The 27,183-nt window shown below is 34.8% G+C and overlaps 1 protein-coding gene and 1 pseudogene across 1 annotated transcript in view; one reads left to right on the top strand and one right to left on the bottom strand.

Annotated features, from left to right (window-relative positions):
* LRFN5 (leucine rich repeat and fibronectin type III domain containing 5) overlaps positions 1-27,183 on the bottom strand; it is a 268,041-nt gene that overhangs the window by 229,128 nt on the left and 11,730 nt on the right. The window lies entirely within an intron of this gene.
* Positions 16,210-18,011, top strand: LOC119238099 (nucleolin-like; annotated as a pseudogene).

Genomic DNA, 27,183 nt, shown 5'->3' with positions numbered 1-27,183 from the left:
TTAATACTGAGGAGATACATATATACACACACATACAGATGTAACATATATAATATACCTAGATAAAGCTGTACATACATATAATTATGTATATAAAAACTATACATATAAAAAACTGGCTATATAGTTTTACATATATATTAACTAAAAATTAACATTTTCCTAAGAGAACACAAATTTTGTCATGAATATTTTTTATATTTATTTTATTGAAATAAAGTAACACAAAATAATTATGATAAAAAAAGAAAATAATTACCCTCAAACTCTCAATTTACTTTTAACACAACTCAGTGTTCTACTGTCATCTCTAGGGGACCCATCTCTAGTCTACTTAGCAGCTGTAATTCATTTCAAAATGCTGAAGATTTGTCTATTTAATAACCAAACCTTCACATTATAATTTTTATTTAAAATATTGGGAAATGTTTATATTTAATCAATTTGTCATCCGGTGAACTTTATGTCAAGAATTGTTTCAAGATACTATTTCTCTTCTTGATGAAAGAATGGAAGGCGACCATGAGGAAATTATGACTAATGTTCCCCAGTGCCTTGCAAGTCTCACATTTTGTTTCTAAAATTCAGTCTGGATTCTGTATTGACATTGGCAAGCAGCTTTAATGAACATCATCTCCCAGGCAGCAGCAACTTCCACTTTAGTTTTAGTCACAGCAGCTTTCCTGATTAGCCTCTGCAGGAGCTGCCACAAGGCTGAACCTAAATCTGTTCTCAGGAGCCACAGACATGGGTAATACAGGCCACTAGTTATGAAAATTCGTAAACACAATGTGATAACCTTTCTGTTTGGCTTAATCATTTTGTATGTTCAGAATAGCCATAGATGTTCACATAGCATGCATTGTTGAAGAACTTTAAGCATAAGGCTAGTAATTTGTTATTATGTGATTTTTTTGCCCACTAATGATATATGATGTACATGGGCATGGTGAGTTAAAATAACAGCAGAAACTACAGCCTCCTAAGGTTTTTATTCTAATCTTTTGTATTTAATCACATGCATTTGCAGTCTTGGTTTCCTGTAGATTTTCTTTATTACTCAACAGGTGCAGGATCTGCATAGTTCTCTCCAATTCTTGTGTAGAAACGGCACAGCATGGAGGCTAGGCTTTATTTAGAATAAATTTTACCATCAAAGGGTTTAATTGAATAGTCCTTATGCTGGCAGAATTTTTCCTGAACATGCAAGGTTTTATTATGATACAGTTGTAAGTTTGTGCTTTGTTTGTTCTTCCTGATTTAACTGACCATATGATCTTAGATTCTGACTAGTTATTCTAGACCTAAAGAAACATTTTCATTCATGATTTCATGAATGTGAATATGTGTAACTCTGTATTTGCTTGTGTGAACTCAGTCCATAAAATAGAGGGGTCCTCAAAGGACCAGAGAGACTGTGGACAGAGCATTCAAAGACAGTGACAATCATGCAGGGACCTACATGGATGGAATATTTTTTTGGATGGAGACCAAAGAAAATTAACAGTATAACTTGGAGTGAATAGAGGCGGTATATAGAAGAGATAGGCTCTGTATATTGAACAGATAATCAAAATTGAAAGGCAAAGATGTGCACAAAAAAGACAAAAAAAAAAAACAAACAAACAAACAAACAGCAAGCCCTAAAAAAACTGTGGTAGGAATTTACCTGGCATCTCTACATACAAATAAATAATTCTGTATACATCTCAAATACCTAGAGATTTCAAAAACTCTAGATCAATTTCCCCAATCTTTTCCTCCCTCAACATACACACATATTGGTGAAAGGGAAAAATGACTTGAGCTGAACTACAAGCTGGTTGATGTCAGAGAAAAGCCTAGACTAGCGGTCTTTCCTGGTTTAGAATAGGTAGAAGTAAAACATTAAGAGGCTGATGCTTATTAAATGATATTATTGTGTCAGGTGCTGTTTAAGAGAAGACAGCAAGGAAAATTAATTTAAAAGTGATGAGCAGTCATGAAAAATGAGAGGAAGTTGAGTGCCAACCGAGGAGGAGAATAAGGAAGGTCATGTTTAGAGTAGACAGATGTAGGAGTGATAACCCGGGCTGCGGGAAGACAGAAAAAGGAAGAGTGTCAGAAGAATGGGAGCAAGGGGAGAGAGAGGTAAAAGATGGGTGTGGCTCCTGAATCCTCAGCAAATTTGCAGCTAAAATCTAAGCATCAGCACTTGCTAATGAACTTTCTTAACTTCTGCACAAGATGTGCACACAGAGCTCTTAGAATTTGCAGGGACAGTGTGGAGTCTATGTCCCCTCATTTAGGCAGTGGTGAGGAGCAGAGTTACTACCCTGTATTAAAAAACAGCGTTGTGTACAATAGTGACATAAGGCTCAAATTGTATACACTCTGACGGGACGGGAAGGAATTTGCATTGAGATAGAAGTGTTTCAGGATCCAAACCATGTAAAGAGAGATGAACGAATCTCAGGAAAGGGGCTGCCTCTCCGTTAACCTGATTTAAGCAGTTTTTCTTTCATAGCTGATTAATGTCACAGATGCTCCAGTGAAGCTGAGCTGTTAGTGAAGTGAGCAGACTCTGCAAAGTGCTGACAAAGGAACACTCAGAAGGCAGAGTTTTGCAAATCCGGGAGAAACTTAAAAAGAGTGAATTAGATCAGTATTGTGAAACAATTTTCAGAATTATGGGAGATGAGGAAAAACACTATTTATTTAGATATAGGAGTTTGTAATACCTAAGGTATCATTTCAGCAATGATAAAGGGAGGAAACAGAAGGAGAAAATTAATGAAATGAAATAGATTCAGAATGTATTAATCCCCCAATATGATACTTCCTAGTAAAAGAAAGCAAAACAATGCTGGTTTATTTTATTGGAAAAGGAGAATCAAAATAAAATACTAATGATAAAGCTAACTGATAGGGAAGTAAATCTTAAAGTCAGATGAGTTATACTACAAAGGAAAATCCTACTGGAACAAATAACTAAGTTTGGTAGGTTCTTTTTGGAAAGTGTGAATAAGTAATATAAGGAGTGGGATATTAAATAAAACTTCCACAAGTAATTTATTGAGCATGTAGTTGCACCAAGTGCTCTCCTAGTAATTAAGATACAAAAACAAGTCAATATCCTTGAAGTTATTATTCAGGGTCAAGGGAGAACTAATAGGGTAAGTGTGGTATGGGCACACAGTTTGGGGGTACACTGGAGAGGACATCTAATCCCATGTGCAGTTGAGAAGGAGGTCATAGCAGTTTTCTGGGAGAAAGTACGATCTTTATGGGAGACCTCTCTAGAATTTCAGAGATAAGGTTAGTTAGCATGTAATATCTCTGTGAGAGAAAAACCTAGGTTTCCTTAAAAAATTTCTAGTATTCCAAGGTTACCATGGGAATTATCAGTGTGAAGAGTGGTGAAACTAATCCTATAAAACATAACTTCCCTTTGGAACTCTCAGTTTTTCCTACCTTATTGACCTCAGGACTTACGGCACTCTCAGTAATACTCAAATATGATCTTACATGGCCCTTTAATTATTTGCCAATACTATATTAATATCAGAGATCAAGTCAAAGTCTCTATCCAGGAATTTACTAAGGGATTAGTTATAATAAAAAGAAGATAAACTCAGAGTAGCAGTCAACTAAGACAGTTGGTTTTAAAAATATAGCTTTCTCATCTACAGCACAGGTTTTTGCCTTCATATGGGAGCAACTATCTTTTAAATATTTGCTCCCAGGATAACTTTCCTACTGTCAATCTAGATCCAGAACAAGCCCAGAGTTACTTTTCTTTTCTATATAAGTTACACCATACACAAGTGTTAACACCAGGGCTATTATAAAAGGGTATCAGGAGTAACTTCACTCCTTTCTTAAGTTCTGCACCATATACAGAGAAAGCAGCAAGGGGAGCACATTTCTAAAATAGGCATTAAACAGACAGTAGGGATCAATACTAGGATTCAAAAGATGATTGCTAAAATGATGGATTAAATAAGGTTGGACCACCTCAGCAATGGAAATATTGAGCTGCTACTAAACAAATCAAAATAAGACTTGGTTTCTGCAACTCAAGGATAACAATGAACTTGATCACAAAGAATGAGACAGGAATGCAATAGTAGGTATGAGTTTAAAATCAGATTAGGGCATAATTCTGGAATGATGGAGTAAAGACCTCTGAAAATCTGTATTTCAGTAACACCAATGAGAACAATATCAAAAGTTGTCAAAACTGACTTCTTCAGAACTCTGAAAATTAATCAAAGACTTTACAAGAATTCAAGAAGCACTATTTTACAGGAAGGATAGAATCTCAGCAATCAGGCAGAATTTGTACTGATATTACACTTGAGACTTAGATTGCTAAACCTATTCATTTTTACTTCTGGACCAAATCTTTGCAAGCCCATTCTTGAATGAGGTGAGTTAATGTATATAAAGTGTCAGCACTGGAGGTAATACTACCCTTTTTCCCTGATGGTAGATTTCCCCCTAATATATCACATAAGATTAGACACACAATCAATTATCTTACATAGAAGAAAGGAGTGAATGTGTATGAATGAATGAGTGTTCAACTCTTATGTGACTATTTTCTGACTTGTTTATTATTTATAGTGAAAATTAGAAGATGTTTCTAATACCATCTTGGGACCATTTCTCAATACCTTTAAATCTTAGTTTCTTCATGTATACATAGAAGTTGACAATAATGGTATTGCAAGTTTTGCACAGTGGCAGTACTGGAACCAACAAGATTTATCTGAGGCACTATGATTGTTAGTTGATAATAATAGCATGGCTAACAGCAGGTGGAGAGATAGCATTATTATGAGGACCACATGAGAGAATGTATGTTGAATGTCTAACACATACCTGACATACCACAGATATTGGTAAATGTTTATTAAACAGATAAGTAAGTGAATATATGAACAAATGAATGAAAAACATATGATATTCTTAATAGGAAGGGGTGGGCTTATGAGTATGGGGCCAACTTCTTACTGATCCATTGCTGTATTATCTTCCTTACAGACCCTTGCTAGGACCAGGATTCACCCAGGAGTAAAGAGATTCCCTTCAGGTGCTTTGGGGCTAGGAAGATTGAGGGACCTGAAAGCCAGATTGAAAAACGAGGTTGGATAAGAATAATGTCTCAAAACATTAAACATGGATGTTGCATTCACCCCTGTAACTCCACTACTAGGTATCTATCCAAAAAAAAAAAAATCAAATACGCTAATTTGAAAGGAAACTTGCACTCCCATGTTTATTTACTGCAGCAATATTTTTACTATAACTGAATTATGGAAACAACCTAAGTGCCCCAGAACAGATGAGTGGATCAAGAAGATGTGGTATATAGACACAATAGAATGCTACTGATCAATCAAAAATATGAACTTATGCCATTTGCAGTAACATGGATGGATCTTGAAAGGATAATGCTAAGTGAAATAAGTGAGAAGGAGAAAGAAATATTGGATGGGATCACTAATATGTGGAATATAAAGTAATTAAATTGACAGTCAGATAAAGACAAGCTGAAAAACTAACACTTGATAGATGACTACAGAACTGAAACACCAGGGAGAGAGTGTGGGGGAGGGAAAGAACAGGAATGGAGGGAGCCTAGTGGACTGTGGTGGTACAGTGTGGGTGAGTTTGTGGTCAGTGCATTATGATGGTAATAACTGATGGGATACCCCAATGTTACCTTAGTTAAAAATAATTAATTAAAAAGAAATTAATAAAAGAGTTTGAATAGGAAACAGGTATGAAATATGGTCAGCTTTGAAAAACGGAACCTTTTAAACCAGTGCAGTGTGAATTGAAATAGAAAAAAAAATGCAAACATAAATACAAACTTATCACACTAACAACACCATCCAATTCAAGTAAAGTCAGTTGAACTAATTTATAGTAAATGAGAATACAATTGTCTCACCCTTAATAAGCCTATAGGTGATGGAAATAATAGCAAAACAGGAGAGAGGACACTCAGCCACTACACTGTGCTGCTTTCTATTTACCATTTTCTGAGTCATAAGTGAACACCATACTTTCTACCTCAGCTCCAGGCAGTTTGTATGTTTTAAATATTAAATAAAAACACAAGAAAATGAATGCATTATTTTTTTATCTGGATGTGAATGCCTATATTAAAAGTTTGATAGTAAAATAACAGCACTGATCAAAACTTAGGTGTGGGATTTACTGTGTGTGGGGCACTAATTGAAGTCTTCTGGCATTTTAACACATATACTCCTTTCAACAATCCACTAAGAACTAAGATACAGCTAACATCCCCATTTGAAAATTATAGAAATTGGGCCTCCCTTTTTTCTCAAAGGGTTAAGTCTCAGCACTATGAAGCTATCTGCAGTCACTGCAGCACAAGTTTGATCCCCAGTCAGGGAGCTAACCCACATGGCAGAGCAGACCTCTCCTGTCTCACCCACTGTATTTCAGTAGATCTGCCTGTTTTACTCCCCACTCTGTCTCTGATGAATCCTCTCACCTCACTGCACCTCTGGTTTACACCCCATTTCTTGTATGCATAAATAAATGTGTAAAAAAGAAAAGAAAATTAGGGAAGTTGAGGAAGGAGAGATTAAATAACTAGCCCACTTTTACTAAATGAGGGCTAATATTTGAAACTAGGAAAATGCCAGACATTCTTCACAACATTTACTATTCTGACTTAGAAAATTATAGTAAATTATACTGTAAGTCATTACGAAACTGGATTCATCTTCTCTTAGTGCTTTATGAAAATGGAGGTCATCTGTATTGTGACTAATGTTAGGATCCAGAGTGAGACTTGTACTACAAAATGTCTTCTACAGAAAATTATGCCTCAGTCTTTACACTAACACTAAAATCATGAATCACTGCTTACAAAGAAATGTATACATATTCACTTTCACATTTGATGGAGTTTGGAAGATTTTCTACTTCAGTTCCAAGCAGTTCAATCAGGAAACACCTGAATCAAAAGATGTGATGATAGGAAATGTAACTCTTCCTGAATTGGTCAGTATTGGCTGTTTGATATGGGATGGGTCATATACAGTCCCCAAGAACCTCCATCTCCTTTATATTGTATGAAATATTTTGAAAGAAAGTTTGCTATATTTTGTTAGTATAAAATTCTTCTGGGGAAAAATGGATATTATGATGATGTTTTGTGCTCTTTTAGGAAAAAAACAAGAACATAGATTTCATATTTTACTTTAAACAAAAATGCATGTTGGGGAAAAGAGGTATTCAAGCAAATACATTAGATGAATTAACATAATGTTGATAAAATTTTATTGGTAAATCAAGTTTTCCAAAATGACATTAGGGTAAGGATAGGAAAACTTGATCTGAAAAAAAAATAATTGTAAGTGGAAAAGAGTTTTGACTTGAAGTTTATAATAGCCTTTTCTTTTTTTTTTTTTAGACTGCCCATGACTGCTGCCTTAAATTTAAATTTCAAGTCTCTAGACTTAAAAGACAAGCTAATATTTTGATTTTAAAAATGTTAACTTATATTGAGAATGCAAATTTATGTGTTTTATTCCTTATCTTATTTTAAGATGGAACAAATTTAGAGAATTCTAATGTAGAGAATTCTTTCATGTTGGCAAAAAATAAAGAGCATTTACCTCCATCAAAAGTAATTCTTTTGAGGCAGAAAGTTCAGTGTGAAGGAATATTTACACAGAGAAATTATGAGAAAACCCTGATCTTAGTTTGACTGAAAAGAAACCCTGGGCCTCCCCAGTGGCGCGGTGGGTTGAGTGCAGGGCTGTGACACTGTCTGCAGCCTCTGCAGTGCAGGTTCGATTCCCAGCTGGCCAGGGAGATACCCACATGGCACAGCAGACCTCTCCTGTCTTGCCCAATGCTCCCCTCAGCAGTGTTTTCAGTCGTCTGCCTGTTCTGCTCACTGCTCTGTCTCTGGTGAATTCTCTCACCCTCCCACACCTCTGGCCTATACCCCAGTTCTTGTATAAATAAATAAATCTTAAAAGAAAAAAGAAAGAAAAGAAACCCTGAGATATAACAGATTTGCTTTATTTAGTGTGTGTTGCTGCTGGAAAACAAAATATGAGATCACTGTAACTCTTAGTTATATAGCCATTTCTTTTACTTTACATATTTTTGGTATATTCCTCTATTTCAAAAATGGTGATTGTATTCAAGTTTATCAAGACCAATAAGGAAATCCAGAGATAGATTAGTAAAACTAGAAAAATATCCTTATAGAATTTTATTATTGCAGTTATTTTTTTCATTCAGTATATAGCTTCTTGTCCTTTCCTTTACTACACAATAAAAATATTGAGTCAAGTTGCTGATGTGAAGAGTATCTACATTCCAGTAAAAGAGACTGATTTTTAAAAATAGGAGCCATAATGAAAGCCCACAGGTGGTCTGTCATAACTGATGATTAAGGACTTAGAAAAAAAATGAGGTGCTAACTCTTTTAGCACATTTTAAATAATGGGTAGTTTGAGTGCTGGGGTGGTGATGGGGTGGAGAGAAAGAAGACTATTTCATGGGATGGATACAGTATAGCCAAGAGACTCAGAGACTGGAAACATCATAGAGTATTAGGAAAAGACTTAAGAGTGGAGGAATCTATGTTTGTACAGGACTGAGGTAGACTGGGAGAAATGCTAAGTGAAAAAATGATTATAGGAAGGTCAAATAATGGTTACCATGATTGTATACTAACCTGATATAAATATATTAAAAAAGTTTAAGCATAAAAGTTTTGATTACAATTATATTTTGGACTCTTCCTAGTAGGCAAGGGTTAAGTCTCAGCACTATCACCTCCATGGCCAGAGTTTGGTCCCTGATCCCCAGCCAGGGAGCTACCCACATGGTGCAGCAGACCTCTCCTGTCTCGCTTGCTGTTCCCCTCAACAGTGTATTTCAGTAGATCTGCCTGTTCTGCCCCTTACTCTGTCTCTGATGAATCCTCTCAACCCCTGCACCTCTGGCCTACACCCCAGTTCTACACATACATAAAAATAAATCTTTAAAAAAATACTGTATTTTGAAAAGGCACATCAATAATACTACAAGTCTTCTGAGGATGTTAGCCTGGAGACTGGGAACACCAAACAGTCAATTTTGCAGTGAATTAGATATAGGTGATTTGGAGCTGGTGGTTACTTTGGATACTATCAAAATTTCTGGGTGACTGGATAGATAAGGATATATGTTTAATGAGATAGTGAATAAAGTGGTTACATTTTTGATAAGGTTACTGGCTTTCATTATATTGATCTTCATATGCCTATGATATATATATAACTAGAGATGCATGCATTAGAAGTAATGGAAGTCATTGCTTATAGCTGATAGATAAAATAATTCAGGAAGAATTTACAGAATGAAAATAGGAAGTTGATTAGCATTTAAACCCATGTTTTAGAACCCACATTCTTTTTTGTTTCTAAATAAACATAATTTTCTAAATAAACACAATTGCTAATACAAAATTAAAGATTTTAGAATGGTAAAGTGTGCTAGCTATGCTTTTTCCTTTTACAGTTATGGCAGGAATATGTAAGGTGACCACATGGTAAGCATTATAAAGAAGATTGTCAATTATTTAAAAAGAAGACTGTTGTTTGTATTAAAACAGAAATCAGGATATTAAAGTTAACTTAAACTGTACATTCACATTTATCTAAGTATGCAGACATACTTTTTATGAGTTCCCATTTAAAAAAAAAAACAGAATGTAAAATAGTTTGCTAGGTGACATGATTCAATGTGACACTTTCTTCTTGAAAACAAGTAGCACTTTATATTTTCAAAATACTGTCCCATTCACTGTAGCCAATAGTCTACTACCATACCCCCACATATCATTTCTATTTTACAGACAGAAACTGAACTATCAAGAAGTTAACTGACTTGTTGAAGATCACACCCTCCATAAATGACTTAAATTCAGGAGCTCTAACTCATTGTTTTCTGAGCTTTCTAAAAAGTTACTCTTGTACCCTCTGTGTTCTTATCAGTAGATAGATTACAGACACTTATGCAATTATAATTATTATTAATCATAATTATTCTAAAGGTTTGACATACTGTATCAGCATTTGCATGTATCCTAATTTACAAAATATAAATAAATACATAAGTACATAATTTGTTAATATGAGTATTAACTTCTGCATTGGATATTTCTATTTGGCCCTCCAGATCTGTTTTCTGCCCTTTTTCATCCTACTTTCTGTCCTGGAAAACTGAGCTATATGACTAATATTATTCCCATGCTTTCTGATTTCTGGTTTATTTAAGCTGATATGAGGATATGAAACAAAATTTAAAAACAGGAGGAAAGATAGCTTCATTAATTCCCCTTTGTTCTCATCTGCTGTAAGTACTTCGGGCTGATGTGTTCAGTGACAGAGGCCACTGCTTACTCAGGATGGCCTTCTGTACACAACTCAGTCCTTCCCATTGCAACAACGTTTCCCTTATCTCATCTGCAGGACTAGGGATGGTAGCAACTTTAAATTTATATTGTAGACCTTGTGGTTCCCCCACATTTTTCCTATGCCTTTGCAATTAATTTCTTTGCAAATAAACCCTCCTCCAATGATCCTAATTTGTGTGAGCCATCTGTTGGCTGTTAGAGCCATAGATACAACATCTGTAATTCAAGAATGGATTTATCATCATTAATCCCATTTTTGAAAGAAGGTATATTCCAGAAATTATTTATTAGGAGATGTGAAATGCCATTGTTTTTTTAAAAAAAAATTATTTATGCATACAAGAATGGGGGTGTAGGCCAGATGTGCAGGGGGTGAGAGGATTCACCAGAGACAGAGTAGGGAGCAGAACAGGCAGATCTACTGAGATACACTACTAAGGGGAACAGCAAGAGAGACAGGAGAGGTCTGCTCTGCCATGAGGGTTAGCTCCCTGGCCCGGGATTGAACTCGGGCTGCAGGATAGCTTGATAGCCCTGAGACTAACTCCCCAGGGCCACCAGGGAGGCCCCTAAAATACCATTCTAAAGACGGCTCAAACAATTCCTTAATGGAATGAAAAAGCATACAAATAAAATATGCATTTTAAAATACTTATGAGGACTCACTTAAAAATTTCAAGTGTGAACCCATTTCCAAAATGTTTATTTCCAAACATATCTCAATAATGTCTACTTTGGGTATTGCCTAACTTGTTTATGTTTTCCAAAAAGTATTTTCTGGTTCAGAGGTAGGAAAACAAATGACTGCTGCAGAATATGGTCATATCTGTGTTTGATATTCATCTATAAACAGGATTACATAGAAAAAGTAACATGGATTATCATTGAGAATAAACTTTAGAGTCAAACAGACCTAGACTAGAATACTAGTTTTAACACTTAGTGACTGGGTGAACTCAGGCAAATCATTTATCCTGTTCCATTGTTTATAAGAGCATGGACAGTAAGACTTGAAGTGTTGTTAGAAGGAATAAACAAGAGTGAAATGAGTACAATGCAATGGGCAGTCAAGAGCACCAACTTTGAAACAAATAAGGGATCAGAAAAAAAAATAACATTAATAATAACAATAAACAAAATTAGCAGGCAACTTTAAATCAGAGACATTCTTCAAGGGACAGGGAGGCAGAGGGATCAAAACAGGGAAGGGAAGTGCACAAGGGACTATGATGGTGGTTCACAGGTGAATTGGTGGTGGGAATTTTACTGGGAGTATACCTGAAAGGAGAAAGCATACAAGCATGCATAGCACAAAAATAAACAATGATGTGGGACCTCCCTGGTGGCACAGGGGTAGTCTCAGTGCTATCAAGCTAACTCCAGTCACTGCAGCATGAGTTCCATCCCTAGCCAGGGAGCTGACCCACATGGCACAGCAGACCTCTCCTGTCTCTCCCGCTGCTCCACTCAGTAGTGTATTTCAGTAGATCTGCCTGTTCTGCTCCATACTCTGTCTCTGGTGAATCATCTCACCCCCCCTCCCCATACGTCTGGCCCACATCCCAGTTCTTATATGCATAAATAAAAATGATTTTTTTAAAAAAATGAACAATGATTAAAATTTTATCTATATATAAATAAAAGAACAAAAAGAGCACTGACTTTGGAATCAAAACAGTTTATATCAAATATTGACTGCCACTGACTAGCCTTGTTACCTTGGGCAATTAGTTATTAACTTCTCTAAGCCTCAATTTGTCAAAAAAAAAAAAAGGGAAAAAAACCCTGCTTATAGATCTAGTCTAAGAAATAAGCACTTATACGTGGTAGATTGGGCATTAAATTCAGGTTGTTAGACATTAGACTATAGGGAGCTTCTGTATCTAAGTTCTTTAAGAAGATAGAATATCATATTGGCTAAGTATGTGGATATTGAGGTCAACCTGCTTGTGATGAATTCTGGTTCCATCATTTACTACGTAAGTGACAGATTTTTAGGCAAATTACATAATCTGTTTCCCTGCTTCAAAAAAGAAAGTTAACATAATGGGACCTAATTTTTAGAATTATGAAAATTAACATAATGTCTCTAAAACATTTGGCATAGTGACTGGCATATTGAGTTTGTGCTCAATATATGTATAAAGGATAAATATGACATTCAGAAAATAAAGTAGAAAACAGGTGTTTTGACTCCCCCAAATATTTTTTGCTCTATCATATTTCTTCCAAGTGGGAAAGAGAATATATAGAGAAACATACAGGATTATTTATAATTAGCTATGAATTTGGGGCTGACAGAAATACTACATTTAAAGAAGATATTTGGGAAAATACAAATTGCCAAAAATAACATTTTCAGACCTAATGCTGTGCAATTGTATGCATGTGTGCACCATTTCATGAGTGTGCATGCACGCATACACACACAGACTCACACAGATATGCTCAGACTTACAAGGATTTTTTTTCAACCCCAAGTACAAAATTTCTATTTATCTATTTATCTTTGAGTTTCCTATCAAAAACACTGTCATCTTCCATAGCTCTTGTTGGTGCATAATTGGTGGTAAATATGCTCTCTTTGGGGTCAAGTAATGACCCTATGAAAGATGATTTTCATTGCAGATTCTTGAGATTCCATTTCTAGTTACCTGCATCACTTCATTTTATTTTAAACATGTTATACTGAGAGATTTAGAAGTGTTTAATTATGAATTATAAATCAAAGATTTCTAAAGTTCAGAAGTCCTTCACTTAGGTAATAGTTACACTTAAGGCAAGAGGGAATGAAAAGCAGCGTGCTATTTTTCACTTTAGAGCTTTCTTTCAATTACTGTTTACCTCTTTCCTTTGTGGCCCGGTGAATGGCCTCTCTTTAGCAATCTGAGTAACTGATCTTCAGTAGATGTCTCATACAATTTCATCAGTCTGCTTTCCTTACCTGTGGCCTCCACAGTATAGGCCTCCAGGTCTTTGTGCTTCTTGCCTTTTTATAGCTAGTGCATTGATACTTTAAGAAGGTTTTTGAATGTTTCTTCCTTTATATTTGTTAGAAGATGTCGTTTGGATCCTTTTTAGGGCATTATTCTTAACTGCAATTCCATGATTTATTTGGATGGAGATATTTGCTATAATCAACACACAGACTCCAGGAATTAATCAACGTCAAGTTTTTAGGAGCAATCTTTAGTGTTGTAAGAGCCCGATGGCCAGACCTTGAATTGGTTATATTGCCAAGGGAAAGCATGCTACAGATTAATGGGAAAGATACATAATTTAAGTTTAAGGAAAAAAGGCGTTTGACCGTAAAGGTTTGGAAAAAGAACACTTGACAAAAATCACATCTGTTCTTTATCATTTTTAATGAGATTTTAAAATATATTCAATAGCTTACCTTGTCTTGTAAGAATCCTGAACGACACTATACTTTGTCAGTTATAAAATAAAAACACCTTATGTATTTTAATCATAATACATTTTTAAAGAAGCTCAGGAGCGATTGCAGAGATAACTATCAAGAGGAAAGCTCCCTTCTAAGTGCTCTACAGAGTTAAAACATCTGAATATCTTAGAGTTAATTTTATTAAGCATAGTTGTAGCCTTAACAACTTAATAACAATTTAGATTAGTTTTTTTTGTGTGAATATTGTCTCAACATTATACCTAGGCACTGATCTTTTATAGCTTAGAAAGGGGCTTCATATAAATGGCAGCTATAATTAATATTTGAAGAGAACATGATGATAATATACAATGCCAATCTATAAAGTTCTCACTTTTTGTGAAACTATCTATATAGCAATGAGTGGCTGGTTATAACATATGCTCTGCAAGTGAACTGCAATGTGGATCTTTCCAAAGTCTTGCAAGAGGAAATTTCACTCATAATCAAATTGAAGAAAATTCTAAGGGCAAATAACTTGGCAAAATTATTCTACCACAGGTTATGCTTGCAATGAAATTCAGTTAAGAGTATTTATCAGGAAATTCATCACTTCTTGAGACTAATATTGACACACTATATATCTAGAAATATTAATATTAAAGTATATGCCTTATGATACCTAGTACTCTAACTATAAGATATGAGGCACTCTGAAAGTATCTTAATTTTGATGCATATTGTTGCACTAATACTTGTCCTGGCACTCTCTAGACTTGTATAATATAGGATAAGCTATATTATTAAAAAAAAAAAACTAATACAACTGATTTTTATGTAACATATGTAGCCGTTATGTTCTAGACACTATTCCAGGTGCTTTGCATATGTTAACTCATAATCCTCATAATACTTTAAAGGAATATTTATTAATATTAGTATCAGCCCATGTTTTACTGATGAAGGGATTGAAGCAAATGAAAGAACTGATTCCAAGAAATTTACCAAAAGCACATAGCTTTTAGTTTGTGATTAAATGTCAGAACCCAGCCGGCATAGCTCTGACAACTGTGTTCTTAACTATTGCAAAATGCAATGCCTGCTTCTCAGTAGTTCAATTCATTTGGCTGCACTGAAATAAATAATTTAGTGTTTCCTAATTATAGTTTGCAGAAATAGTTTCTTCTGGATCTGGAGGAATATATTTTAGAGAAACATAGAGAAACTTCTCTTTTTTTCACAGGAGAAGGTATTAATTTCTTTCTGCTCTTGAAATTATAGATTTTCCTTTATAGGCTTATGAATATCTTATTCTTTACTGGCATTTTGTAGAATTGGTTTGGTGTATATTGCAGATATCATTATATTAATAACATAACTTGTTTTCAAATGCCTCATCATTCACTTGTGTTTAGTTTTTATGAGCCTGAACAAAAATGCTTAAAATACATTAGGTAGAATATTCTTTAAGGGAATTTTGTAATAAGTTGGCATCATATCATGAATATTTTTTTAGGACTGTATAGTCACATACTACATTTCATTAAAATCATATATAGTTATATCACTAGCTGGCTACTTTAAATCACAAATAATGATTCTATATGGATAGTGGTATAAAGTTCTTCCAATTTAATAGATAAGCTGTGATGGGTTATGTTGTCTCTCCTCTCCTCCACTAATGGAATTCAGTCATACTTGAAATTATTAATTGTTATTTATTAAATAAAATGGACATCCAAAACACAGTGAACTTCTTGAAACATAGTGGGTTTATTTAGCACCAGTAGTCACCTTCAACACTGTTCAGATTCCTTTGTGATCATCAGCACCATTTTCCTGCCATATAATCCACTGTTAAATGCCTGACACCTTCACGGTGAGGCTTGCAAAGGCTGATAAAAATCAAGGTAACCCCAAGAATATGGCTCCTGCCCCAAAGACAGTACAATAAGAGAGTGAAGATGAAGAAATGCCAAAAGATTATTGGAATGGAGAGGAGTTTATAACTTCTCAGAAAAAAAAAAAAATATAAGAAAGCCACCAGAAATCCAGCAAAGAAGAGAATACTTAGATTCCCCAACTAAAAATTGTGTAGTTGTGACTCTGGGAAAAAGGCAGTGGCTCCATTAGCCAATGAAACAGGTACATCAGCCTAAGCAATAGCAATACCTGGCAAGAAGTGAGCCATACACACCAGGCAAAACATTGGTTATAATGCCACATAAGCAGAGAGCATAGAAGACAAGAATACCAAAAAAGCAGACAGTGAGGAGGAAGATAGAAAATAACATTAAGTAGATGATGAAGAGAATGAGAGGAAGGTGTATTGGAGCTAGTAGTGACAAAAGTACAGCTGCTGCTGACCTTGGCTCAGATGCTGAGGAGGGTAGAGAAGAATGAGGATGATGAATATGACTGTGAAGAAGCAGCTCTGGATACCACACCAGCCAAAGGAAAGAAAGCTCCTGGAAAAAGCTATTCCCATGAAAGCAACATCATGACAAAAAGGAGGAGGTGGCGAGGAGGAGGAGGAAGAACCTAAGAAGAACCTGGAAATGGAAAGAAGGAAATGACCAAAAAAAATTAGCTCCTAAATCAAAGAACAGAAAGTAGAAACAACTGAACCAATTATGTATTTCAGTCTCTTTGTTGGAAACCTGAACTTTTGCAAATAGGATCCTTAAAATCTTAAAACCAGTTATCAGTGAAATTTTGCTGGAAATGGTCTTGCTGTTGTGGTTGTCAAAATTGGTGTGTCTAGGAAGTTTGGCTATGTGGATTTCAAACCTGTTGAAGATGTGGAAAAATTCTTGGAACTCACTGGATTAAAGGTCTTTGGCAATGTAATTATGAACTATTTAGAACCACCAAAGGGAAAAGACAGTTAATTGAAAGACTGAGATGCAAGAACACGGTTGGCTTAAAATCTGTCTCCTAGTTACTCAGGATGAATTAAAAGAAGTGTTTGAAGATTCTACAGGGATCAGATTAGTCAGCATGAATGGAGAGTAAAGGGACTGCTAATATTGAATTGAGGACAGAAGTTGATATAGAGAATATCTTGGGAGAAGAGCATCACAAAGGTGAGTTATCCATTTTCCTGTAGTGTACTTGAGAGAAAGGTGAAGACTGTAGAGGTGGAAAGAATAGCACTTGCTGTGGTGAATCAAAAATTGATTTTAGAATCTCCCTGGTGGCGCAAGGGGTTAAGACACAACCTATGAAGCTATCCGCCGCCACTGCACACGAGTTCGATCCCCAGCCAGGGAGATACCCACATGCAGCAGACCTCTCCTGACTGACCTGCTGCTCAGTGTATTTCAGTCAATCTGCTTGTTCTGTTCCCCACTCTGTCTCTGGTGAATCCTCTCACCCCCCACACATCTGGCCTGTACCCCAGTTCTTGTATGCATAAATAAATAAATCTCTAGAAAAATTTTAAAAATTGGTTTTAAACAACCTTTCCTCTAGTGCAACAGAAGAAACTTCTCAGGAAGTATTGGAGAAGGTGATTTTTATCAAAGTGAATCAATACCTAAATGACAAATTTAAAACATACATTTACAGAGTTTACTTCATTTGAAAACGCTAAAGAAGCTTTTGAATTTCTACATTAAAAGGGAAATTGAGAGCAGAGCAAGCAGGCTGGAACACAGTGAGATCATCTAGTACCAGAAGTCAGCCATCCAAAATTCTGCTTGACAAAGGTCTGTCTGAGGAGATTACAGAAAGACATTACGGGACTCATTTGTTGACTATTTGGGCAAGGAAAGTCACTGACTGGAAGCTGGATGCTCGAAATATTCAGCTTTGTATACTTCAGTGTAATGTATACTTCAATGCCAAAGATACCAAGGAGGCCATGGAAGATGGTGAAATTGTTGGAAAGTTTTCTTGGACTGGGTCAAGCCTAAGGTGGTTTCAGGTGTTCTCATTGGAGGCAGAGGTGGCTTTAGAGGTCTAGAAGATGGGAAAGGAGGACAAGGTGAATTGGTAGAGGTCTGGGAGATGTGGGAGGACATGGAGGCTTCCAAGGAGACAGAGAGTGGAGGTGGGCACCATAAGCCACAGAGAAAGAAGACAAAATTTGAAGTCTCTTCTATTCCTCTATTTTTCCCTTTTCAGTTGGAAAGAAAGAACTTTAGGATGGTTTTTACTCCATTATGTGATCAATGACAGATTCTCATATCCAGGCCCTTGCTTTCCCCCAATGGTTGTATTGTCTAGGTAACATTTTGAGACACATGTTGCCTTCTAGAAAGTGCCTACCTTGTTTTTGATCATTTTTTCCTCTTGGGGGCAGTATAGTATAATACAAGAGTGCAGATTGTATTGTTGGCCAGCCTGGGTTCAAAACCTGCTTCGCAAGCCAGCCTGCAGGTTAATAGACCCTTAACCTTGGGACTGTTGCTGTGCAGGTATATGCATTTTGGTCTAAATGAAAGTCAGTATGGATGACTGCATGAACACATTTATTGTCTTATGAGCTCAATTTTGGTCATTCCTTTTCATAGTAGGGGCAGTGATAACTGGGGATCATGTTTACAGGAAAAAAGTATATGAAGATGATTACAGGGGAAAAAACTGGCATATGATAGGAACCAAATTTTTGTTTCTCTCTCCTTCTTGTCATTTTTTTTCTCTGACATCAAATTTGTGTGGTCTAGCTGTTGTACATTTTGGTGCAGTTATGTTGACTACATTTTATTTTACTACACATTTTATTTTATTTTATTTTATTTATTTTTATTTATTTACTACACATTTTATTTTCTCCTTTAAAAATCTCTCACATATCCTACCAATATTGTCACAAAAGTATCCATGATGTGATATACAAGAACGTTTATATGTTTGCAAATAACTGAAAACAAGTATTAATCAGTATAAAACTGGTTGAATAAAATATTAATAAATTTATTCCATAAAATATTACTAAAATGCTTAAAAGGTGTACCAATAATAGGAAGGGGTACCCAGGGTATGGATAATAAAAAAAGAAAACAAAGACTGTGTAGGGCAGTGAAACTATTCTGTATGATACAATAATTGTAGATTCATGTTATTGTAAATTTGCCCATACCCATAGACAGTATAACACCAAGAGTAAACTATAACATAAAGTATGACTCTGAGTGATAATGATGTGTCAATGTAAGTTCTTCAATTTTATCAAATTTACCAGGAATGTTGATATTGGGGGAGTAAAGGGATTATGTGTATACAGGAAATCTTTGTAACTTCTTCTTAACTTCACTGTAAACCTAAAATTGCTCTAAATATAACTCTGTTTAAAAAAAAAAAGTAGCAGCAGAATAATACTTGTTATATGAGAAGTGTCAAAGCCATTAACAGAAATTAACCCCAAGACTAGTTCTAGGCCATTTTCCCTTTTCACTTCCCTGTTTTTAATAAACAGGGTCAATTAAATAGTTCTAATAAAAATATTTCAATAATATGGTCTCACAAATAGTGCATCTCTTATTACAGATTGGGAAAAGCAAAATGTAAAATGTTGAATGAGGCAGAATACTGACGCTTAGTTTCTTGAAAGTATAAAGATGACTTATTCTTAGAGAGTAATTTGGCAATTATTTTCACAAAATATGTATCACATTTGAAACAGCAAGTCTATAACTAGAAATGTTGGAATAAATATTTATAAAATTTTACAGACTAATAGTTTACATAGATACTTTCAAAAGCACTCAGAGCTTGCCTTTGTGAATTGTGAGAAGGAAATATAAAAATAGTATGTGAAGGCCCATTAACAGAGCTCTGATTAAGAAAGTTATGGCACATAATTTAATAAATACAATGCAAGACAATAGCTAACAAAATAGGTAGATTTGTATATACCATCCTAGAATAATGTTCATAAGATATTATTGTGTGAAGAATCAGAATACAGTTTAGCAAAATTAATGAATAGCTATATATTGAAAATATTATGGAATTATATTAAATTTAAGTCATGTATTAAATTTAAGGCAATTTCTAGAGGTTTACATTATAAACCTCTAGAACCTGGGATAGAGTAAATAAAAATGTTCCATGCCATATTACTGAATGTTTTCTGGTAAATATTATGTATTTTCATAAACAAAAGTTTTATGAAAGACATTTTTCTCACACCTCTGTTACTGTTATTATCACCCTGTTATAAGATCATTTAAATCTTGATTATAGCAATGAATCTAAAGTTGAGTGGCTGTATGTTTACCTTATTTATTCATCTTTCTAAGACTTGACACTTCCTTTAAAGAAGAGTTGCATGTTAGCTCAGGCTAAGCATGGGTCAAATTTCAGAAACCTAGGGGTAGAAAAGTTAACTAAAGTTTGGTCAAGTTAGCAGGCATTTTAGTCAAGATTAGTCAGAGGGATAAACAGCTCAGCTAATTTTTTGTATGAGAATGGAAATCTGAAGGATCTGTGTCTGGACTGATTATATGTAAATAGAAGGGATTCTGTGTGTACTAAGTCATATGGAGAGAGGGAGTCTGTGAATTAAGCTGTTTCCCAGAAAACCGAAGGGTGGAGGTTTCCTTGACAGTTCTTACAGGCAAATAAAATTTAATACTATTGATATTGCTAAAAGAATTCTCTCCTTTTCTTCCTACCCATAAAAACAATATCCCTTTGAAAAAATTTAGCTATTCCATCAGTTCTCTCAAAAAACAAAATAACACAAAACCAACTATTCTAGTTTGTAAAACCAACCTCCAGTTTAAATTATGGACAGTCAAAAATTGTGACTTTCTTTTTTGACTTCTCAAACAGATTGCAAGTTTCTTGGGAAAACTTTTGATTTCTTATATCTCTTCCTCTCCCTCACATGTTGAAAGCACAGAAAGGATTTCAAAAGAACCTGATGAATGACTAATCTTTCACATGTTCACTAAATTTCCTATAGGTGTGTGGGTTCTAGAATCAGAATCTCCAGGTGTGAAAGTCCTCTTCAAAACGTATGGGGGAATATAAAAATAAAATTTAATATTTAAAAAAAAAAAAAAAACTTCCTACCTACGGGGCCTTAGCTAAGTTACTTTATCTCTTGGCTAGAGTTTTCTCACCTCTAAAACAGGAGAAAAAGGTAATAGACACCTCACAGAGTTGTTTTGTGGATTAAACATATTCAGAATATTACTGGTTAATTGTAAGTACTCAATTGCTGGTAAGTATTATTATTAACTTTTAAAATATTAAGGTGACTGAATTTGAAAACAGAATTATGTTACTTCCCTCGACTACCAGATGATGTATGGTGTTGTCTTTGTGTTCTATAAAGAAAAATAAACCACTATATTGTGCAACAAAAGCAAATTAGTGTTGCTAATACTCTCAAAAATCTGTTTTCCTTTTGAGGTTATGGTTATTCTCTTTATGTCCTGTCTGCAATCGATCACATAATATTACAATATCACACACTATCACATATATGAAAATTGGAATAATTATAGTAGGGTCTTACTATTGGGGTCAGACCAGGTATCTGATCCTCTGGGTTCTCTACTTGTTCCTCTGGTCTTCAAAAGTCCACTTGGTCATTTATCAGTAGAGAATGATCCCTGACAGTGCTGCCTTCTTCCTGGCATGCAATCACAAAGTCTTGATGGTTCATTTTACTCCCTTGCTTTCCTGATCTTGATAACCATATATATTTTAACCTCATATACTTTCAATAGGATAAATATATATTTGCTCAGATGACCTTCTAATATGAATACAATAGTTATCATACAAAATAGAAAGAGGAAGGAAAAATTTTCTAAAAATAACAGTGTGAATGACAAGTGAACAATTGCCACTGACATAGATAATGTCAACTGTCTAGCAAATACACAGAGAAATTAACAAAGCTACTCTTATTCTGCTCAGAGTGAAAAAATAGCAAAGTAAAAGAAAAAGTTGAAGACACAAGACCAACCAACAAAAAGACATTTAGCAAAAGTCAGTTCTATTTTAATTTCTCTATTTCCTTTTAACTCCCTTTTAACTCAGAAATTATATTCCATTGGAAGTTAGTCTATGACTTTTCTCCTAAAGGTTTATCTTGTAGTTTCTTATTAACAGAAATAAGAGAATTAGGGGTGGTTAGTTCAAATTTTCCTTTAGGAAATAAATTTTGATCATTTCCAAAAGATCTTTGCCAAATACGCTCACCAAAATTGTACATATCCAACTCTAAATAGAATGTCTAATCAATAAGGTTAAAAGATTAATATTGACGATCACATTTAAATTGTCTTTAACACTTAAATGATGTTTTTATGTAGTTTTCACATGGCTTTCGGAAAGTAGGATGTTTACCTGGAAAGATTCATAGGTTGTTTTTGGGCTTGAGAATGCTATTGCCATGAATTTATATGGAAAAGTTTGGAGCATTCCTGGATCAAAAAAGCAACTATCGAATCAAATCAAACAGGGACATTCTCCTTTCATAAAGTGGGAGAAACCGTACTTATTTCTTGCAGCAATCTATTCAGGTCAGCCAGCTAGGTTTATTATTCACATTTACAGACAAGATTACTAAGACTCAGAGAGGTATACTGTCAGATTTCCAATAATTGAGTACAAGAGTTGAATAAATATTTAGATACACACCAAACATGTTTTTAAAAACAAGAGGGAGAACTTATACATGTAATTCCCTTTCCCTTTTCCCTCTACAGATCCACTGGATTGCATCTGTTTTACAGATAAAGTATAGACACAGAGATAGGAACACATAACCTTGTTTCTATTACCAGTTAGTAACAAACTCAAATAATAATTCCCAACTCCCTAACAAAAGTTGAAAGTGCATCTTTGACTTCAGGTTGCAGACTAATTATTCAACTTCTTTTTCCTAAAATAATTATTTCTCTGAAATTGGTCAAAGCAGTTTTTGACTATAGATATGCCCTAAAAATGTTAGGTACTAAAAAGCATGAACTTGAACTACGTAAATCACCTTGAATGTTTTGCACAGCTCATTGCTGACTACTTTCCTTACTTTTTATATGATGATAATTAATTTCTCTGTGATAAGAATAATAATGAAGCATTCTACCTCACAATGTCCAAATTGCCTTTAATATATTTTAAAAACCTCCTATTAAAACAGCTCCTTCAAATATATTTCTAACAGCAAATTCTGTTTTTCTAAGACATTATTGTTCCAAATAAGAGTTTCTGCCAGGCTCCTGCCATGCTCATATCACATAAACGAACTAGTCAAAAGCTTCATGAAGTTGCTTCTTTACCAGTCAAGAGAATCTATTGTAAGAAAGAACATTTATATATGTTTGTTTTGCTTTTCAGCATTAGTCTTATATTTTTAATAAAGCCTAGTCTAATTTTGTCAAAATAACTATTGAATACAGGAAAAAATATTGCTTTAAATGCTGTATGAACAATGTTCATGTCCTCAATGAAAAAGAAAGGTACTTTCTAAGTAAAGGAAACATTTCACTTCCATCAAAAGGAGCTGTCCTTTTCAGGTAGGAAGATACAAGCAGGTCACTCTTGATCTGCAGTTACACTGATGCCTGACCAGGGTCTTATCCCCATCATGGAAAAGTAAATTGTACTGTATAGGTGTGCATGGGTAGAGAAGAGGGGTGTGGAGAGAGGCTGGGGAGACTGATATTTGACTTGTGCTAAAAGTAAAATAATTTAAATATCAATGTCTATCTAGACATAAAGTTTATTTAAAATGATTACTTGGGATCATGTAGCCAAAAGAAGAATGGTTAACTTTTTGATGTTAAGATAGTAGGCAAAGGGGCCTCCCCTGGTGGTGCAGCAGTTGAGCGCTGGGCTGCAGTTCGTTCCCTGGCCGCCAGCGAGGGTCCCACAAAAATAAAAATAAATAAAAAGTAGGCAAAGCAGGATGATGCTTTATATATTTATATATATGTGATATATAAGTTAGGTATATTATGCATATATGACTGGGTACTTTTTTTATAACTTGAAGCTATTGCATATATAACTGGGTACTTTTTTTATAAGTAGAAGCTATTGCATATATGACAGTACTTTTTTTATAACTTGAAGCTATTTCTGTGTGATTACATATCATTGAGCATATATTGTTTACTCATGACAAATCCTTACTCCCCATACTGGTTATAACTAGCTCTCTACCTTCACCACATTCATACTAGGTAGTTGAACATGAGGTGAAAAGACATAACTTTGTCCACTGGCCTCAAGTTAAATCAGTTACCATCACCCTACAAGAGCCCTTAGTATTATAGTAAGTCTAGTACATTTCCTACTTTGTTCACACACTGCTACAGTTATATTTTTCATCATGCTAATCCTCTAGCAATCCTCGTCCCCCTCATTTGCTATAGGTGATCTTCCTGTTTCATGGAAAAATGGGAAAAAGGAAATGATTTATGCACTTTGTCAATCTACCCATATTCTCTCTCTGCCTCCCTCTCTGTTATTATGGATGAATTAACTGTTTACATTTAAGAACAACCTTTTGTTTGATCACACTGGCTCTCATACATTCAGAATGACACTTAAAGAGTTCCTTCTCCATCCTATATTGCCAAATTTTCCACTAGGAGTCATTCTCATGAGCATATAGATATGATGAAACACCAACCCATTAAAGACAAACAAAGTCTTGAATACACATATCTCTTCAGATGTCACCCAACCTGTTACCCTTAAAACAAAGCTTATCTAAAGATTTTGTCTATATTAGCTATTTTTAATTTATTTATATGTTATTCTATATTTAACCTTCCCTAATTAGATATTTTGTTCCCATCACTGTTTTACAATATGCAAAAATCAGAGTTTGTTAACTTGATCAATGGCTGTCATGTCATTTCTCAATTTTCAATTTATTTGGCTTCCTAGTTCTCATTGTATTGATCTATTGACTTGATCACTTTCTCCTTAATAAATGATCCTGCTAGTGTTCTCTGTAGTCTCTTCCTATTTCACTGGTCATTTCTTCTTCATTTATGGGTTCCTTCTCATCTCTCCATTTTCTGACTATTGGTGTGCCCCAGATATTAATCAAAAACACTTCTCCTACATCTTTACTCCCTTGATGATCTCATCACATTGTTGAAGGATCCTTCCATTCTGCAACAAAAAAAACTCCCCTAGAATACAAATTAGGAATATTTGGAATTAAATTCTAACCACCTTCTGTTCTTTTTTCACTCTTTCCCCCCTCCAAATGCATTCCAGGGAACCTGGAGAATTTATTGTATTAATCCCTAATAAGATTCTCTTGTCCTTCAAGGTTGATAGAGGTATCAAAAACAAATATTTTCTGATTGCTGAGAAAACACCCTTCTGGGTAAAGTCAAATACCTTCACTCACATAGCCTAAACTGCCTGGTACCTCCTCACTCCTGGAAATGTGGATCCTCATAATTCTCTCACATTCCTTCCCGCTTATATAATTATAGCAGCCCCACCATTCAGAGAGCCATCTTCACTGAATATTAACCCCATTTTTTACTACCTTGGTATCTATCTCATACAATAAACTCTTCTGTGCAAAGGCATTCTTGTGGTTCAGAGTTTGGTTTTCTTGACAAGAATAAAAGACTCAGCTTGGTTGTTTACAACATGGCTTTATATACCATCTGTGCTAAGAACTACAAAGTCCAGACTTCCAGCCTAAATTTTAACATTGCATTTCCAGTTAGCCATTCAACTTCATACAGATGTCAAACACATATTTCAAACTCAAAATATTCTTAAACTCCTTACTCTACCAATTTTCCCCATCTGTTTATCCCATCTTTATCTCAGTAAATATAACTCTTAGAGATGCTCAGATAACAACCTTTCTTGATTTTTTTTCCTTTAATCACACCCATAAATCAGTTAACAAATCCTATAGTTAATATTCCCAAAGCATATATAGACTGTGACCATTGTACAATATCCAGTGCAACTACTTTCACCCATAATGCTATAATTTCTCTCCTTGTTTCTGCCCTTTTATTCTTAAGTCTATAAAAGCATAACACCAGAGGTTCCTGATAAAACATGTATCAGGTAATGTCACTTCCATTATCCAAATTCCCTAATGACTTCCCATTTCTCTCAGACTAAAAGCATTTTTAGAATGGCCTACATGTCCCTTTTGTAACTTTTATGTTTCAGCTCCTAAAACATTCCCCTCACTCCCTAGTTCTAGGATGCTTGACTGATTAACAACTACTTATTGATTCCCAATAATGAGGCCAGCACTTTCAGATACCACAGACAAAGTAAGTGAACAAATTATGGTGGTTTCCTTGTTTTCCTCACATCTAATTTACACATTACCATGAGCCTTTGCATTTATCAATTCTGCCTGGAACATTCTTCTGCCCTATGTTCACATGAATGGCTCCTTCCCTTCCTCCTCAGGTCTCTGGTACAGTAAAAACTTCACTGATCTCGCCTCTTCCTTTCCCTCCCATAGGAGTATGCCCTACAAACCTAGCCCTCCTTTGTTTTCCTTCATGTCAAATCTCATTAAATGACATGATTTACAGTTAAATGTTTACTTGGTTATTTTATATAGCTATCCCCCAGAATATATCAAAGATTTGATGGCAATGAAATAAAATAGAGGAGAAATAAAAGATGTATTACCTTTTAAGCCAAGATATTAAAAAAAAAACAGGAAAAGTATTTAAGGCTGTATTTATTACAACTTTTTTCACTTATGTAGACATCATTTTGTCCATATACCATTTTTGCTAATACTAAGACACCAGAATACTATGTAGAATACCTGGGTTTCATTTGTAAACAATGATTTTTCATTAACAAAGATGTTTTACCTGGCCTTTTAAAGACGAATAGCAGACAGGATGTTTTACCTGGCCTTTTAAAGACGAATAGCAGACAGTGCTGAATAAAAATCTGATTATTTGATTAGCAAAATATCCCAATTCAAGCACAGCACACACAGACAAAATATTATCTATGCTAATTAAGAAGTGGAGTCCTTGCTGGGAGGATCCAAGTGGCTCTCCACTCTGTTTGTGGACAAGAGCCAACCTTAATCTCATTGGCTGCATTCATCACTCCAAAATACCCCTAATAGTCTATTAGCATCAATCTTTATTTCCAGGTACATTTATATTTTGTTTTACTTTTTACATGTCATAAGCATCTCTTAAATAATGCTCAGCCTTTGTTATTTAAAGTAGTCATATTTTCATTAGAAAAAGAGAAGTAGATGCCATATTTGGAAAATGGATGGCTTATGTGGCTAATAGTCATCAAACTATCTATTTCACTGTAGCTGTATGACCTGTAATTTGATAAAACACTAACCTGGGAAATGGCACTGAGGTTTCAGAACCTAGGCTTCCTTTTAGTGTTG

Source organism: Talpa occidentalis, unplaced genomic scaffold, assembly GCF_014898055.3.
Source record: "Talpa occidentalis isolate TD23 unplaced genomic scaffold, MPIMG_talOcc4v2.1 talOcc4.11, whole genome shotgun sequence".
Classification (NCBI taxonomy): Eukaryota; Metazoa; Chordata; class Mammalia; order Eulipotyphla; family Talpidae; genus Talpa; species Talpa occidentalis.
This window is presented reverse-complemented; position numbering and strand designations above follow the sequence as displayed.